At 32.8% G+C, this 20,503-nt stretch overlaps 1 protein-coding gene across 1 annotated transcript in view; it reads left to right on the forward strand.

The window, feature by feature from the left end:
* Window positions 1-1,923: 1,923 nt before the first annotated feature.
* LOC124367750 overlaps window positions 1,924-20,503 on the forward strand; it is a 74,560-nt gene continuing 55,980 nt past the window's right edge. Inside the window, exon 1 of the mRNA XM_046824834.1 lies at window positions 1,924-2,028. The gene's annotated coding sequence lies outside the window, so the exon portion shown is untranslated. The remainder of the gene's footprint in view (window positions 2,029-20,503) is intronic.

Here is a 20,503-nt window from a genome sequence, read left to right on the forward strand (position 1 = left end):
CATATAGAAAATAAAATGTGTAGGCCTTATTTTACATAATATAAATTTCCCCACTATTTATATAATCCCCATACACATTGATGCACTTGTCCAAATGAATACTTTGCTTTATTATTCCTGCTGAAGAAACATCTTCATCTTTGTCATTGACTCTATTCTTCACAAGTTGCTTGACATAAGTTGATATTCTTTGCAAGTAACACCTTTTCAGAGGGTCAAACAAGTGAAAACAAGTCGGCGTTACGTAAGGGGTGTAGATGGAATGAGGTATCGGCTTTCAACTCATTTTTCATGGTTTCTTCGTTAGTTGAGCAGCATGTAACGAGCATTGTCATGCTGGTAAATCGCACCTCTTCTTTAAAATCCATAATCTTTTCTCTAAAATCTCTTTCTTCCATTCAGCGTCCGCCTTAATCATAAAAGAGTTTAATAGTGTTTTCTTTTTATTCTATGCACGAATAATGTTAATAATTCAAAATTTAATTAAGGAAATTACAGATTGAAATCATCAGTGCGGTGCGCGTCAATTATTGAGACTCGCTCATTTTGAAAAACATTATTGCGGTTTATGGAACTTTCACTTTAAAATTACTACAATTTAGAGTATAAAGTCGATTTTTTCTTCCATCCATGTAAAATGCTAACTACATAACGTTGTTCTACTCGTGTAGAACCTTTTAACAAATTAATGGGATTTCCCTATAAAACTTAATTTTGAGGTTATGAATACAGCAATGTTAACTCATCAGCTGAAAAAAGGCTCATTTCAGTGATGCCAACCTCAAATTGTTCCTACATCACTCTTTAATTTTATTGAACTCCTCACGCATATATACATTTTTACTAATTTAGTTACTCGTTATAAAGTCTTTTATATTCTTTCTGTAACAATAACGTTGCAATATTGAAAACTACTTAAACGTTTATGGATATTTAAAGAAAATTAGGACGAAAGATTAACAGAATTTTAACTTTTACACTGTGACCATAAGTTAATAACCTAAATGGACCATTATTGTTTATGGTATAGTTGACTAATTTTAAAATGATCGAAATCCATATGTTGTTATAAATGAACTGTGTAAATAAATACGATATGTTATTAATAATTCCAGCAACCGAGAACTAATTTCCATTGCGTAAACGAACAACTTAGTTTTTTGTGAAATATATATAGTTATATCTTCTTAGACGGAAATAGCCAGTTTTTGTGGAGGTCGAAAATGTAAGGTACCAAAAGGGTTAAAAATTTGTATTAAACTTTTTTCTCAGATTATATTTTTGAACTGGACACACTTAAAACCAATCTTTAAATAAATGTTAAATGAGCATTGGATAACCATATACAGACCGACTGTTTGGTTGAAAGTGGGAACTTTCTCTCTTTATCTGATTGTCTTATTGTAATATTACATTCATCGATGTGTCTGACGTTCAGTTTTAATGTGTCAATCTAAGAAACTTGTGTTATGAGAAAAAAATAAGTTTTATATTTTTAACCCTTTCAATACCCCCACATTAACCTCCATTAAAACTAGTGCGGCTGACGATCGATTTCTTTTAAAAAAATCCAGGTTTTCTGTTTATACAATGTAAATTGGATCTCGGCTCCAAGACTAGACCGTGTACGAATGCAAGCACGATAAAAAGAGTTGTACAAAAGTTTGTTGGAATATGAGAAAGGCGTGCAACAAATCACGTGACTTCAAAACCCTCCGGTGATGATTTCAAAGACATCGCGAGTCTCTCAATTTACCGAAGAAACTTCTCGAAGTTTTTATCCTGTGTAAAAACATGCAGACACCCAAGAAGCCCATCTGTCCGGTATCCTCTTCACTCTTCACAGTCGGCGACCAAGTAGTGCCGGACAAGGGAGAGCGGGAGTGTATCCGGTTCGGAAGCGGCGGAAAGTGCGAGTGTTGGCGCGTGGAGGGGAGTGAAGGCGGCTTCCCCGGACAGCGTGGTTCAGTCTGTGAGTGTCTGTGCGTCCGTGCCCAACCTGGATATACTAGCGGTCCACTTCTGCTGGTAAGTCGTATTGTTTGATAACAGTAACAATGTATTTCAACAAAGTAAAAAAACTCTATTTATGTATTTGTGACAATATTTTAAGTTACCGGAAAAATTATTATACTGTTGTGTTCAAAGTATGTAATTTATATTGCACACTTTTATTGGAAATTCACAAAATAGGTATAATATACATATTTAAAAAAACATTTTTTTTATTTATGGCTGACACGTTTTGGGACTAAGCCAGTAGGCTATGTTGATCTCAAAATATAACAACAAAAATGATAAACATATAACATAATTTTGAACACATGATGCAATAGACTATTTTTGGTTGGTAAAATTTCTAGTATCGTTGGTAAAATATAGAATGGATTTTTAGGATCGTTAATTAGACTCTAGTATTCCCTTTCAAATTATAATTATAATTCAAGTTTAAAAGTTTATTTAACTACAATGTGCAAAATTCATTTCCGACGTTCTTAAAAACCTATAAGTAATTATTGTATACGCCAGTGTAAAAGAGTTTATTCGTGCTGAAACCTTTACAAATCGTATCAATTAGTTTACTTGTTCGCTTCAAAACGCTTTGTCATCATCATTCGAAAGATTTTAGACTGGAGTTAAAAAATTTTGAAATCTTTTTTTACTACACTTAGTTTTGAAAATATTAACGTTAACTTCATTTATCCGTTACAAGTGCTAGGGGGATTTGCACCTAGTTTCTTTAACATAAATATAATAATCGCGTCGTCTTAAAATAATTATGTTTGGACATTTTTAAATGTTAGATTATTGTTCATATAATTCGGTAATTTTAGAAGGCTGTAGGAACCTTTTCCATCCATTTTCAACCTATTTAGGAAAAGTTACAAAGCATTGTTTTTTTTATGTAATGTGTTTTACAGTAGGTATTGTATGTTAAATTTCTTCATTTTGAACTATTGATCCTATATATAAGCGATCTTTTGGTATATAAATAATAGTTTGTTGCTTATAAACTGCTAGTCTAATCCGAATATAACTGGACTAGATGAAATAATAACAAGTAAGTATATATTATGTCGTCTACAATTACCATTTGAAACCAAAATTTATGTACGTTTGTTTTGTTATGTAGCCCCATTTAATATATTTTTAATCAAAAACTAAATGAATTTCTGCTCTAATATAGCCTTTACAGGCTCATGAAAATATGGGCCTCGTTTGGATATTTTTATTTTAATAATTTTTAAGTTTCTCTACTGTTTGGGTAATTTTTTGTTTCGTGAAGAGAAATTCATTTTTGGATCTGATTATACATTGTCCCTAAATACTACTTGAAATTTATATAAAAAATTTCAAAACATTAAAAACTATTTTTAAAATAATTTTGTGTCTTAGGGAAGGTAATTTTAAAGGGATGCAACTCAACATTTTTGTAAAAAAACCCTTTGCTGAACCCACATTGAACAATCTTAGCCAAACGGAAATAGAATTTAGGACGATACTGTTTACTGCTACTTTTTACTTTCAAATATTTATAATCTTAAAATTTTTGTTTTTTAGATACGTCCATAGACATTCAAAACTTATACATGGACATGTTTTGTAAAGCGTAAACTTATCCTTAAACAAACCAAAATATTTGTAATAATATGATCCTGCCAATGTGGTTCCCTGATTGTTTATTACTTGAATCTAAATATGTCTTTCAATGTTGTTGCTCGTACATGAAAATAACCATCGCCTTTAACTCTGTATTACGTTTAATACTTTTTTATTGGTGAGAATGTTATAAATATGTTTTAAAATTGCTCTACTAGAAATTCTGCATCAATTTTACCTGAAATACGTTACAATTAAACCCATATAGATCACTGATTTATCTTTCACAAAATGTTGTTTTATTTTCAACCACGAAGATTATTAAAAAACGGAAATGTAGCTCTTACAATAAAAGAAAAAGCAACGGTCTTGGTGTAGAACGGGTAACAATATTTTATATCATTCAAAACGGAACCAAATAGTCTCGTATTTAAATATTTCAAATTACAATTACAATTCTGTTTTGAAATGTATTCCACATGTTAAATTTAAATAGTGCAATGCAACACTGGCCTAAGAAAGTAGACAGGGGTTATTGTTTGTAAATAGTGTTTAGAAGAATAGTGGTAACATATTGGTATTTTGAACAGTTATATTTCTTCTTGAGTGCACGAGGAAAGATTGTAAAAACGTGCCGGGGTGACTTACACCTTAACGGTTTGATTAATAAATGAAAATCTGCACATTAATATAGGATCTTAGTATATAATTTTGTTATAAGGCGACTCTTTACCTCCGGGACAATCCTGCATCCAAGCAGTTTCAGCTATTTATTTTTCAAATTGTGTTTCAAGAATCATCGTGATCCAAAGCTCCGTGATCGAATGCAGATACCTCAATGATGACGTAGTGAAATGGACAAACCCATAATGTAGCGCCACTTGTAATACTCACCACTTTCATCTGAACCTCCAGGCCCATAAACCGCAGTAACAGCTGTGTCGTCTCGGCTATAAATGCTATGGGAACAGTTCAACAGCAATCTGTTTCCATCCAATTAATTCCGGCGACTTTCGCTTCGGTCGGATCAACCAGATTTCTAGTCCTGCACATAAAGTGATAGTAACAGATCTGTAGGATTTAGTTCCAATTGTGTCGCTTTCTCAGGGGATAGAGATTCGGTTTCGGAGGTCGTGAGTTTGAGCCGTGGGTGGGAAGTTACGTGAGGTACCGTAATCTGTTGTATATAGAAAACATTCACGATTATAACTCCAAAAGACTAACTCCCCGTATTGAGTTATCTGTAACTAAAAATCAGTCAATGAGTTTAACTTAACTCTTTGTTTGAAATTTAGTTTTGACGACGGTAGGATTGTGAAGGAAAAAGGATTTTTCCGGACATTTGCCATCGTTTAGTGAACGATAACAAAGGTTTTTTTTTTTGTTTCACTGGATGATGGCGAATTTCCGGAAAAGACTTAAAAAGTTAATTAAAAAAAAATTTCCTAACAATTATGACAAGCGACTTTGAGAACACTTTGAGAGTACAGTGCGTTCAAACCCATGTTTAAATGTAATTGTTTTTAAATCATCAACCATCACAAAATTGGTTTTGCTGATTATCATTTTGATTATTTCAATTCCAAATTTAACACATGAATAAACAGATTAAGGGATAAATTATAAAATACGTATAACAATGAGTTCGACTAATGTATTTAATGACAATTATTAATTTTTTTGTGTAAAAAATGATAAAATTTAAAATTAAATGATTTTATACTCACTAATTAATGACCTCGAATTAGTACCATAATCACAAACCTTTAATATATTACTGTTATTTTATATCAAAGTACGAGTACGCCACTCTATAGGTCCAGTAGCAGGCAATGTTGCATGCAAAATTTCAAATATATAGTTCATTGAACCATACTACATGTGTTAATATGTAAAATGTTAAAAAAAAAAACACATGATTGTACTCAGTTTGTATACAAATGTATTTACTGTGAATTGTTTTCGTTGCCATCATGTTTACACACAAGACCAGTGTTTCGCTGAAGCTCAGCCAAATCCTATTGAATAACATGCTCTATAATATAACTTAATGTTGCTCATATATGAATGAACTGCAAAAATTATAGAAGTTCATGTAAAATCTTAAGCCCGTTCGTTCTCGAGATAACGTTGGGCCAAAAGTCAGAAATGAATTTGTTCCAGCCACTAGAGTGATAGGCTTTGCTAACGCTCAACCAATAATTTTCATTGTGTTCATGTTCATTGCACGCAATTTTTGTTAAACATCTAGTACAATAGTATATTAATAGTAGATCAAGTGAATTCCTTGAGCGTTTATCCTAAAGCAGTACATTTATAGTATGACACACCATATATTGAATAAAAATTAAATTCTATATCTGAATATTGATTTAGATTTTAATATTAGATTTAGAATTTTAATTTTAACGACTAAAGTACTTTTTAAAGCAGTAAACTGAAAAGTACTCAACTATAAAATCATCATCTTTAATATTGTATATTTGATAAAAATACAGAATGAATTTAATGAATAGTAAAGCAATTTAACTGTTTAAACATATGTAAACCGACTTTTAACTTTTAAATACCTTTGTCGCGTAATAGGCTTTTCCGAGGTTACATTCATCTATTCCATCTTCGTCTATTGCAGATTTCAGCCATGAGTTGTTCTGCGGACAGACAAACAGACAGTCACACAGAATATGAATGTTTACATCGCCAGCAGACAAAAAAGAAATTGTGCCAGCTTACTTAGTGACAGACTTCAATGACGCTCAGCCAAAACCCATGTCTGCAAATGCACGAACATGAACTCAATCTTGTTGGTGTCGAAATAACGTGTGGATAGACAGACAGACAGAAATAACATTTTGACGACCTCTCGAGTGGTAGACTTCGCTGATGCTCAGCCAAATTTTACTCTAGCTATATCACCAACGGTAGTTTAATAAATTCTCCTTGTGCAAGAGTAGCAGAATTTTATTGTTATAGTGCTAGTAACACATCAATCAATTGTGTTCATGTAGGAACACGTTGTGCTTATAAACAATAACAGTGTATTATCTTATCAATAAGGCTTATAACGATTGTGTGACTGTATCTGTAATCACCCATGCACCGATAACACAGTCAGGTTATCAGATGGTTGCAAGGCATATTTGCACTTATTGAGTTTATATCGCCAGTCTCAGTAGTGCCACCAAAACAAACTTATAGTAACAGTCACGATGTATACAGTAGTAAGTTATATAGCGGGCCTAACATTGTGAATCGGCCTTCTGGATAGCAAAACCCGATTCAACGTTATTATTGCTCATGTGTAATAATAAGATATTAGTAATACTGAATAATGTTTAATTATTTACTTTAAATAAACATTTTTGGCGACTGTTATTTTTATGTGTCTAAAAAAAGGATAAATATTGCATCTTAAAAGGATAAATAGATAACAAACTGTCGCTTATTACAATTAACATTGTTATAACAATAGAATCACGAAGTTTCGAGAATTAGTGTCAACTGTCTTCTTCAGTTGTAAAGTACTAAAACATAAAGTGAATCGTGCAAAAACTAAAAAAACTTGTTACGTTTTTGCATTATTACCATTGTATTTTTAAAATTTGAAACCTGAAGAAGGCAGTAGTTAGTAGTTCTCGAAACGTCGTGTCTTGAAATACGTGACGATAGCAAATGTTTTTAAAACTTTTACCCTTTTAATTCAACGTTAATGATACATATAAAAGATTATAGTGTTGTCTGTGATATTTTAATCAGAAAAGTCCAGTAGGTAATAGAACAAATATATTTGGAAGGCGAGTTTAGGGAAAATTGGAGCCCCTATCACTCATTTCTCAAACTCTTTTTTGACCTGGCAGTGATTTTGAGTGCCCACCTCAAAAAAACAAAATCTATTGACACAAACCTTAAACAATTAATACTTTCAATTGAATTACTTGAAATCCTTGGATTCATTAAATTGTTTCAATTGGACGTTTATAAGTGATATGGGGTAAAGGAAATCAAGTAAACGCTCTTATAGGTAGTAGATTTATGGATGAAGAACCGGAATTATATTAATTTAAGAAGAATATCATCTTGTTTATTTTACATCCAGTTTACGGTAATGTATAGAGCTGTCGGTTTGCATCAAAGATCTTTCCAGTTTAAGAAGAGAAATGTATTGAATGTACATGTCCAACATTTCTTGGCACATGCATTTTGTTTTGAAAAAGAAATATAAATTAATAAACTGGAATTGTCCTAAAAATAATATTTAATCCAACAACCAGTTTCTGAGTTTCGTCAAGATGCCAACGTTGAGTTCAGAAAGTTTGTATGTATTTTTTAAAGTTTATATACGAATTTGTTTGGCCATCATCTTTCTTTATTTGACTACAAATTATAGTCAAATATATTGGTGTCCATATTCTAGGGTGTATTAGATTCATAGCTGACGTCTACTGGACGAAGCTGTCTAAAATTATTACAATAATTGTGTACGTTTGTTTGGCCGTTTTTATCGTTTGTTTAGGCTCATGCTAATTAAAACACGTTGATGGCCGGAAACAATCGTATGCTGCCAACATCTGCTTTAAACTAAACTGATAATTTAAACACATCAATCGTTTGTTTAAGTTTGTTAAGCTATTTTCATCTTTGTTTAAGCTTCACGCTCAATACACTGCCCACACAATACTTGGCCGTAGAGATATCTTTAAACTCGGAGGTCGGATTAAGTACTATAAAATGTTTGAACCACGTGAATGAATTTTTCTTTAATACGTTCGAGTCGTGTGTATTCAGTGAAGTAAATTACGACTCAGTCAACTATGTTTATTTTAGGGTATCATTTCCTTTTATGTTTACTCTGTGGCCATTAGAATTACAGTACTCAATATACTTGACTTCAGGGGCTTAACTATGTAGGTGGGATGAGGAGAATAGAACCTCCCCCTAAAATACGAGTATATTCATTTATTAGAAATTTAACCTGTTACTTTGAATAAAGCCAAATAAATTTATTCAAACTTAGATATATTTAGATTCCATCCATACCAAAGTCTATTGTGCTCATTAGTCAGATTTACTCCTATTCCCCCCTCCTCCCAAAACCAAGTCATAGTTACGGCACTATTCGACTTAATATGTATTAGATTTACAGTACTCAATATACTTCACTTCAGGGGCTTAACTATGGTTGGGATGAGGAGAATAGAACCTCCCTCCTAAAATATATTCATATATTAGAAATTTAACCTGTTACTTTGAATAAAGCCAAATAAATTTATTCAAACTTTTTTTAGAGGAAGGTTTTTTCAATTGGATGAGATTGTGTTATATTAGCCAAAAAATTAATCATCTAACAACACCCAAGAGAATATTGTAGACAAAATCAATAGAGAATGAACAAGAAGAATGCCATTAATGATGTAATTTATGATTGCCATTTATTGTAAAGTTATTAAAAAAACAATATTGATTGTAGAAAAGAGGAGGTATAGTTAGGGTACAAACGAGCAAGATAATATGCGAAGAAAGAATGTATCGTCAATAGCGCATTGGGGTTGAAATGATAAGGCAGCGCAGAATCATAAATGATACATTTTTCCCAGATCATATTTATTGGCTGAGAGTTAGCGAAGCGTATCACTCAACAGACTGAAAATGTCGTTTATGTCTGTCTGTATGCCTGTCCGTACCGCATTTCGGAAAGGCATTGACATACAGACTTAAAAATTGTGCATGACACTTTATGTCCATCAAAGGCAAAATTGAGTTCGATGATGGTGCATGTCACTTCATGAAATTTTACTCAACCTGTAGTGATAATTTTATGCCAGTCTTATGTGTAGCTATGTTGGCCACGAGAAAATCACAGATAATTAAAATAGTATCAAACTAAGTACAATCTTATGACATTTCAGTATGTGACATATTAACATATATAGCTATGGACTTGAAATTGTGCATAGAACTTCAATGAAGCACCACCTAATGTAGCGTACTTCACTCCTACCTTTTTTAGCTTCACACATAAAACCAACCGGTTATATTCATATCGCGTATATTTTCAGTCTTTATATCTTGTTATCTGAACTTGTCTTAGCTAATTCGAATATGAATAACTAAATAATACAGATATTTGACATTGAATTCTATTATCTTACAGGCAATGAAAAACACGGTTACTGTATGCCTTGACCCATAAGAATAATATGAATAATGTGGTTCCGGTTGTTGAAAAATTCAACTCCTCGACCTTACTAATACAGCTATCCCTCCATGCCTTGTCCGCTACGGATTGTTGTCATGAAGGTGGTAAACCACTTAAGAAACACAAGAAGTGACCAAAACCGCTAAGATGTTTACCTTATGCTGCCAAGCCGAGCAGGCGACACTAGGAAGTGACCACCGGGCGTCCTTACAAATCGTCAGGCGAGACCTCTGGAGCTGGGGAAAGGATTCAGGGCCGTATTTGGTGCGGGGGGGGGCCCGGGGCACTCGCGATCATTGAAATTGTCATTTTAAGTATCACACTAAATGTTTTTGCGGAAAAAACAGTCCAAACCCACTTTCAAATTTTTATTGGCTTCCCCAGAAATCGAACCCGTGACTTCTCGGTTGGAGAGTCTTTTCTCTACGTTACGGTAAAGGTCATTTGAAAAATGTCAGATTTTTAATTTCTTCATATACCCCACTTTAGATGAGGAAAAAATGTCAAATTATACAAATAGCAAGGTCATGTTCTGAGATGTAATTTGTCAAAATTAATTAACTTCGGTTCATTTTCTGACACATGTAAGATCAAATAACTGCACCGAAGAAGATATAAATGTCACTTGTTTTATGTACCTGAAAACAAAACTACGTTTCACAAGTAATGTTTTATTGCTGCTAGATTTTGCCATAGATGAGAAAACCCGCTTGTTGTTTTGTTTATTTTTATACACTTAAATCTTGTCAGATTAGTTTACTTTTTTATTACTCTATATAGTTATTTGCAAAATGTTAGTTAAAAGATAATTCCATAACAGTTATTTCATGGAATGCAATTTATGCGAAGTGTCATTCTTCTTCAGATTGTATGCAATGCTACAAACTAATTCTTGGTTAGAATGTTATTAGAAATATTGTTAAACTCTAAAGTGATTCATTGTCTTTTTAATACAGGTTTTCAAGAGCTTACGACATTAACCAAATCAATAGCCCACTTTATAAAAGTAATGGATTAAATTAAATTCAAAATTATTTAGAGCAGCAGGTAAAATTAGAACTAGCCTTCATCAAGACCCCTCTAATTAATAATCTTCGCTAAAATTTTAATTAATAAATCAAAATTAACATCAAAACATAAAATATATGTGTTAGTTCAATTCAAATAATTATTTTTTTGTAGAATAATAGAACTAAAAGTAATGATTAATTTATAAATTTCATTTTTCCAACCTAGCCATTTTCAGTAGATATGACAAAATGGTAGGGACAGTTCTTTAAAAGTTAAAAGTGATTGCTGCTTAGAATTTGCGAAAATTGTTGGTCTTTAATAAAGAATTCGTAGAAAGTTTGAGACATACCGGATACTGTTTTAAATTTAGAATGAGGCAATGTTTTTAAATTATTTACAAATTTATTTTTAAAACCATCCTTCGCCAAATTCTACATAATTGCTTCAATATACTATTTTTATCCTTTCAATATCTCTCGGAGGTATACAAGTGAGTACATTTCTACAATTATACAAATTGGTAACAAATTCTACGTTTCATAGGGAGGGGTGCTCAACCGCCTAGCTACGGCACTGTGAATGCAATCCCCGCATTCCGGAGCTAATCCTGCCTGATATCTCCAGGGCCATTCACACCCTTTCATGCCTTGCCTTTACAGACCTGTCCCCGGACTTACTTCCCTTAATGAGCGAATGGCGAGCGAACGCTGAGTTCCTTTAGTATTATTTCGACACGCACCATCACGGTTCCCACGGAGCATTTATTTATGGACTACTCTCGATCATTGTGAGTCAATTGTAATTACTTGTTTGTCTGTGTCCTTCACTCCCCCTCAGTGTTTTGCAAGTCGATGATTTGTCAACTTGCATAATGCTCATCATTTCAATAAATAATGAAGGTACAAAATCATCTCACCACATTTAGACGGGATTTTCTTCTCAGTGAAATATATATATATATATATATATATATATATATACATTTCTATTTTCTTAATTTTCATTTTCTGTGTGTTGATGTTTTATGTTTATTTTGTTCTTATAGCCCTATTTATAATTTGTAATTTCCGAAATATCTTAAACAATAGGAAATATAAAAATTTCAATTGTTTAAATTAAACAGTTTCTATATTTCGGCTTTCAGGAAATTACAAATTATAAATAGGGCTATAAGAACAAAATAAACATAAAACATCAATACACAGAAAATGATATATATATATATATATCAAGGGGTTAGTAGGGCAGGTCCGATCTGAGATGCTGTGGGCGTGGCACTTGGAGAGGGATGAATGAGAGATTGTGTGGAGATTAAAGTTAGGACTTATTAGGAATAATTAGTTATAACTACTTTAGTTTTATGTGCATTTTAAAACTATCATTTTGTTTAATACGTTTTTAAGATTTACAGAAATAGTTTATTAATTTGTTACATTTTTTATTTCTCCGTGTTAAAGTATTATAATAACTTCTCCACGTTATTTAAATGTAATTATTTCGTTAATTTTTATTCATAAGGTAATATTTAATTTAATTGAAATTTTTAATTTGTTGTTGTCGCTGGTTAAGTGTAAGAAAGGGCCATGTGGTCCTAACTTTACCTGTATAAATACAGAATTTGTTATTTTTAATTTTGTTCATATCGAACTTCTCGGAACCATCTTTAAGAAATAATTATGGAAACTAGTTGGTAAACCCTGTTGTACGACATCACAGTAGGCTAGGAAAATAATAGTTCCAGCTGTAAGTTAAATGAAGAATGTACAAGTTTTTTGAACAGTTGTGGTTCTATGATTTGGCGGTGCTCACTTTTAAATTTGTTTACGTAGAAAGTGCCCTGGATTGAACATCAGTATTCGAATAAATAAATAATTTAAGACAATTTATCGACAGATTTGTATAATGAAAATAATCTTTTCAGAACCCGCATTGTATTTTCAAATGTCTGTATCAGTGAAGAGATTATTAGCAGAACAGAAAATGACTCACAAATAACTGATTTTTCCCTCACTTCCCCTGATTTCACCCACTGCACTTTCCCTACTTCATGAAGTATCGCATCTTGTCTCAAAAGAGCCAACCAGATGTCCCTGATCATAATTATGTTTCTTCCGCAGACACCCTATAACCAAATGTTATTCTCTCAGTATTTTCTTAGAAATATGAACTCCAAGAGACATCCACGCTAAAATATTCTAAATCTTTCAAAACTCTATGATGAAATTTCACGCATGCTAATAATAAAATACTACGAAAAAATTTCAAGAATCTTTATTTTATTTCATGTTTAGGCTTTCATCCAAATTTTGACGAATCTGTGTCTGATAAATACGATTATTTTCAAATAAGTACTGAAAAGTACTTCGAAATCGTCGTATTTAACTTCCACAGAACCGCATATAATTGTAATGATACATGAGAGAAATATTATAAAATATCAATGAAAAGTTGTAGCTATATATTATAAAAGAGTAAACATATAAAACTGTTTTCAATCATATTTTTATTAGATAGTAATGTTGAGGATATGTGATCCTTTTGATCAGAATTTGTTATACTTTTTTGTCCATTTATAATACTCTAAGATGACTTTAAAATTGAAAAAAAATTCTATTGTGGATTCCAGACATCAAAGAATAATTTTTTACTCTATAACTTAAACATTTCTAAGTATCAATGATAGCTGTGAAACTATCAGGAAAATTTTACAAAAGTGGCATAATTGGAAGAAAATTTTAAATGTAGTATGCCTAACATTCAAAACCCTAATAAAAAAATGTGTTCTTATTTTTTTAAGAAAATCTTTGTTTAGTTTGTATTATATATAAACACAGGGACAAAAATTGAAAACTTTAATGTACTAGCAATTAATTTTGAGCTATGAAATTTATACTACTGACAGATTTAGGTGTTAGCTGAGAATATGTAAAATGCCACAGTGGTAAATTAATAATATTTTTACTCAATTTTTACTTGATAACAACGTTTACAGTTTACTCTGATAAAGAAATGTGGGTCGATGCGGTTTACCACATTAATATTAACAACGCTATGAGTCATCATGTGTAATACAAATCTTTATTCCTATATTCTGCGTTTCATTACGTGATGTGTATGTTGTTTTTAGGAAAGTGAAAATAATGAACTTAATTTACACATACCCCGTGTCTCCCTTTATACCTATTTCACCCTTCTCGTCATTCACTTCCCTGATTATTTATTTTATATTTCTTCTGTTTTTTGTGTGTTTTTTAATCTCGATGTTTGCGGTGGATATTTGGGCAGTATTACGGATATTGAGCACTTTATCTGTTACAAACACCATACTATGGCGTTCAAGAACTAGAACAAAATTCATAATTTTATTATGAATTCAAAACATGAATAAACGTGTAAAAATTGGATTAAAATAAATAAGCTTTTTCCTTACTTTAAAGTTTGTTATTGATGTTGGAAGGTAACACAATTTATTTACATTTACATTTATTTCAACAAAGTTTCGAGGATTGAAATCTATCCTCTTCGTCAGGTGAGAAGACAATTAATAGATACAAGTAATAACGTGCAGAAATACACTGCCACTAAAAAATAAAGAATAAAATATGAGCTTCTGTGTTTTATGGAAGTCCAACATTGATAACAGTGCTGCTGTTATGAAATGGATGCAAAATATAATACTATAGTTTTTAATTTACAGAGTTTTAGGTTAAGCTAGAAATGTATTAAAGAAAGCGAAAATGGTTTAAATAATAGATTAAATGTCTAAAGATTAAATAACTTTTAACGTTGCCTTGTTGAGTTATCTGAACGAGCTTGCGCACAATTACGAGTAATTAAATATGTTCATTCTCGACTGATTTGTCTTCATCAGTAGGTAGAGAGAAAATTTCATTCCAGGTACTGCACTTTTCCCTAATCTCATGCGTCTCGCGTTTAGGAGCTTTCCTGATTTACTTAGTTTGACTGGGGTTCTTTGAATCGGTCAAACACAAAATACCTTACAAAACAGGGTCTCGCCTGGATGTACGTTTAACTCCAAAGATACAGAAGTCTCAAGTTACAGAATTCTAGATTTATCAGTAATTTCAAAATAGCACATTTAAATAATAAAAACCAATAATAACATTAAACTAAAAGACGAATTTAAAATCTGTTAATTTATTGGACTAGGTGAAAACTAAAAATTGTATTTCTACTTAAAAAATATACTATAAACTTTGTTAAATGAAAAAACAAGAAACATATTTTAAACTTTCTCGAAAAAAATAAGCTATTAAATTAATTTCTTATCTAGTTTCATATATTTTTATTTTTTGTAGTTGATTTTGATGTAATAAATTCTAAATCAACAAATTATATGTCGTTATAAAATAAGATTCTTTTCATCTGTAGCCATAACTAGGTTATAAATACATAAAGAGCCATGTGAAAATGCTTCTCTATAAAGTACAAATAACCTGTAAATTTAAAAATAAAAACGTCAACATACAGACAGACATAAAACAACTAAGACCTATGGATATAATGTTGTGAGTGGATACAAAACATAAATACATTTCCAACAATTCTGTACAATCAAATACCTTATTTATCTTATGGAGTAGTTAGGCTGCAAACACAATACAACTATTATCAATTTGCATAAGGAAATGTAAGCGATAATCGCAGTGAAACGACATCCAAATTGGCGCAACGTCTACCACAAGCGCATCCTGTTTAGATGACATCAAGCGGTGGTTTATCAGCTGTTAAGGGAAACCCTGTCATTGTTTGGTCCTGACTCATAACAGTACTCGGCATGTCGGCCTGTATGACGTAGGCGTCACAACCATCCTGTTAGATATAGAACTGGACGTCAGTTTATTCTGTGGTCAGTGTTTATTTACGGCTCTTTCTGCAATTGTCTTTCCCGCATATGCATTCTAAGAACAAAAATTGATTTTATCGAGTCATTTCCTAATGGCGAGGAAATTTAAATTAGCTGTGGCATCATTTTATAATTGCGTAATTACAAGACCGTTTTACTCATGTTAGTCAAACAACTTTCTTGACATTGCGGGCTATTTCTTATCAACAGAAAAAAATGCTCTACAATACATCTGTTGATGTAGATTATCGTAACAGTAACAGACAAATTTTTAGTATATTTTGTTCCATTATAAAACCCTCATTTTATAGAAAGGATGGTGATATTTGTCATATTTAAATGTCACAAAACAGTATAACACAGCGTTTCGAGGATTGAGATCCACCCTCTTCTTCAGGTGAAAAATCCCTAGCTGTCAAAAATCTTCCAGCATGTAATATACGAGTAGAAGTCATATTAATTATTGTTGCTCATATTAATTGATTATTGGTTAAGCCAGACAATCTCAATACCACACTCATCTGTACAGGCAGGTAGTATTATTGGCAGTTTCGGTTTATCATCTGTTAACTGAAAATGGCTGTCTATAGGAAGGCTGAAATATTTCAAGAATTTAATTGTGTGGGGCAATTTTTTGACGAGGTGTGATCTAGAAAACCTAAATGTTAGTTAAGATATGACCCGCGTAAGCTAAATTTAGTAATAAGTAGGCTTAATCTCACTGGACCTAAATGAATATTCCTAGCCAATTGTAACGCTTTAGACCCTCCACTTGACCCCAATTTACAAGGAAAAGGACATGATTTCTAGCAACAAGATCAATCGTGGTTAATCTGAATTGCCCAGAATTTTAGAATTGTCGTATGTCCAAGTGGTACAATGTAACACCATGACATAGCTACCAGCCGAGTTAAAGGCCGAGTTATAATGATTTCTTTTTATAACTTGTACACTTATTAGTAAACATTGCTATTCCATAAAATAAACCTACGGCATTTCGTGAACTGGTATCTACTCCCTTCTTCAGATCTTAAACCCTAAACCATAAGGTTAAGCAAGCAAACAATTTAATTTAAATTATTTGGTGGCGAGCACAACAAATTCATACTTTAAAATAACTCACAAACTTGCACCACAGCAGTCATGTTGAACATGTTGTACGTTACAAGTAATGTAGGGGTTTTCGCATGATTTTTCTAATGGATTTGTTTTCTCTAAGGATTTGGCGTTTAGATATATGTTTATATTTATGATGTATAATTTTCATAATTTCTGCTTGGACGTTCATGACTTCATCGCTATGTTTATGAACTGTTTGAACTTTTCACGCTTAATTTACGTTTTAGGTTTGATGTCGGAAGAAGAGGGTAGATACGAGTTTTTGAAACGTCATGTTTCTGTTATAATAAAACGATAGAATATTGCTATAATAATATTATACATACAAATCAATGTTTTAATTACCTGCATTTTTAAATACGGTTACTGAACGTAATAAGTGCTTACATACTTTCTGCTACCAGCAAAGTTATTCTTGTGCTGCCCAATTTCACTACGAAGATAGTGAAAGCATTGCTGCTAAGCTAAATCTGACTCTAGTGAAAGTACAGACAAATCGTTAAGGAGCTTGGAGACAGAGACAGTTCTGACGGAAAGATAAGATTCAAGTTCTGATAGTAATTTATCTCTTACTTTCCATATCTTTTTGTGGGGTGAGACTCACATTCCTTTCAGTTTCTACTAGTCAGGGACAGAAAAATATAATCTATTGCAGAACTCTCTTGTCATCAGAACTGAACAAGCCTCTTTGTAAACGCCTCAGAGTAATCAAAAACATCCTTAATTTCTGATCATTCTAATCATTGAACGAGATGCTGTTAGAAATATTGTCACTGAGTTGGTTCTTCGTTTGTGATGACCGCCAGAAAGTCACTAAGAATTCGGAAATTTGTATCGACTGGGTATACAAAATACTGCATAATATAAAACGAGTAAACAATTCTACATACATTGATGAGTGCACTAAAGCAAATCAGTAAATGTAATTTATTCTTGCGCCTTAGATTATAATTTATACTAGGGCTATAATAATTTATAATTTCATACCAGCCCTTTTGAGTCAAGAAGGGGACAATAGGTAAGAAACAGGTAGTGGGAAATACTAAACATTTTTCTTCCACAACCTTCTATCATGAGGCTTTGCTCAACTATCGGATATAATACTAATTTCCAGTTGGAGAACGTAGTCCATTATTATACCTGCTATATTGGGAAATACAGTGATATGAGAGATAAAATTGCGGGAGGCCAGGAAGTAATCAAAATAACAAAGGACTGTGTTCACACCACCATCCGTGTCAGCCATAATATTTTCCACCATCAAAGCAGTAGCAGTATGATATTGTAACATGCTTAATTTAAAATCTCTAGTCATGACTGTGAAAGGTTGATGTTTCTTCTTGTATGATCTTTTCAATTCATTGGTGCTATAAAAATATACCCTCTCTACCGATGATTGTCAAAGACTAATCATTGACAAATTCCTTTTACCTATAAAACGTATCGATACACGAAACACGATGTTAAAGCATCAAAGTCATCGTAGAATCTGGAAAAGAATCAGGAATGAATATAATCAACGAAATTCAGTTGTCTGTCATAAATTTTAAACTTTATTTATCTATTTTTTAGTACAGAAATATAAACATAATCCAAGAAAAACAGTCTTAATGAATGTTTCAACAAGGTTAGAAGGCATTTCTACCATTCCAACTGTTGTACCTTGCCGAATCATGGTTCATATCAGGGCGACACTAATGCATCTCGTAAAGGTTATTTTCGACCTTCTTACACGTTGATAAAGATGAACGAAAAACATTTCACGAGATAGGACATATCGCGTAACCGATCAAAATTTTAGAGAGCATGACTACAAATTATAACTTTGTCCAATTGAAAAAATATTAAGTTTTGGGGTAAATCTAACCGAAATGTGTCTACGGATTATTAAAAAGCTACCCACCACTGTTATAACGCTTTATTTCTTTAACACGCAAATACTCAAGACAATTATATACCACCAGACTTTTATTGGATAGTGGGTCCAGTAGCATTGAATCCACGAGGTTATAAAATTTAGTTTCAGTCCGATAGCGCCGAAATGGAATTAAGTATCCTATAGTACCGAAAATGTAATCATTCGATAGGGTCGAACATATACTAACAGCGCCGAAAATGGAACTATCCGATAGGACCGAAAATGTAATCATCCAATAGCGTCGAAAATATCCCAACAGCGCGGAAAATGGAAATTTAGAAACTGGAAATAGCAGGGTTCTTTACCCAACATCTCTTTAATCCTCAGCTATAACGCGACCATTCAGACAGAGCAATCTGTGTTTCATAAGAACGGTGGAGGAACATTGAGAGTTCGTGTAAAACAAAGCTCGCGCATGCGTGCAGATGAGACGGCTCCAACTCCAGGTTGACCCCGGAAACTCAGTGTCAGTGCAGATGTACTCGTGAAGGACAATGCCACTGTCCCACAATCATTTCCAGCAGGCTGACGCCATAACGGTGTCTTAGGAGGATGAAAGTATCACCGGAACCGGGCATCAGACGTCTCACGCGATCTCGCAATCTGCCTCGACCCGCGGAATGTTGTCTTCTGGTGTTAATGCAAGTGGACTCCCACGTTTGCAGATGATTAGTAACGTCATTCTGCACTTAGCAGAGTTATCCGGGTGGTCCTGATGTCAAAACTGTCAGAGACGTTGGGACATTCAAAATGTTTACATTTGTTTCCTTGTCTGCGTTTGTAGATTCAGGAATCTATCTTAGCAGTAGTAAAGAAATTGGCTAATGCTTTTAATAAGGATTTAATCGTCGAAAGAGATTACGTATCGAAATGAGAGACGTGTGGTTCAAATACTGTTCCTGTTTTTAGTTACCAATATTGTAAATGCAATCATATTCAAGATATTGGTCATATCAGAAAAAAGGTGTGGTAATTACATATTTAAAAACATAAACCACATAGTGATAAATTCATAATTCATTCGTTTTCTGTACATCTGGGTTAGTAAATTCATTAAATAACGATTTTCCACTCACCTCCAAGAAGAAGAAATCGTACAATATTATTTTAATACGAGATACGTAAAAGAATATCGTTTGAAGAGTCTATATATTATCTGAAAAGTCATGTCAACACTAACAATAAGTCTGTTATAATAAACCACGACAACACATACTATTTTATGTGTACAATCTTGAAATACAATTAAAGCAATGAAAATTACAACATTATTGATCTAAGATTATCTAAATTTTGGTTTTGTGTCACTGACCCCCTCTATGTGGAATTGAATTGCAGAACTTCAGGAAATGTTTTTTTCGGATATTTGGTACAAGGGGTTCATACGATAAAACGGGTTCACATGATCATAATTTGAACTTCCAAAGATGATCAAGTAGATCAAAATCGTTGAATATCAAAGGTATAACGGACATTCTTTCCAATGAGGAATCTTCCCCTATCTTCGAGGATATAGTCTCAGATCACCAACAACTTCTTGCGACCTAATCCGACTTCATCCATTGAAACAATGCATAATGCAACAGACGCGGAATCAATTGTGACTGACGGCTCGTTTGCAGAGAATAACGAGGGGTTATAAAAACAGAGACCTACCAAAGAGAAGAGCTCAGGTGACCTGATTCCCAGCGGACCTGTGCCCCCAGGCTGCGGCAGATTCTGGCTCGTATGGGAGTCGGGAAAACGTGAGTAGACTTGACTATGAGGAAGTTGCCGACGACCAATATCAAGG

This window comes from Homalodisca vitripennis, chromosome 8 (genome assembly GCF_021130785.1).
Source record: "Homalodisca vitripennis isolate AUS2020 chromosome 8, UT_GWSS_2.1, whole genome shotgun sequence".
NCBI classification, from domain to species: Eukaryota; Metazoa; Arthropoda; class Insecta; order Hemiptera; family Cicadellidae; genus Homalodisca; species Homalodisca vitripennis.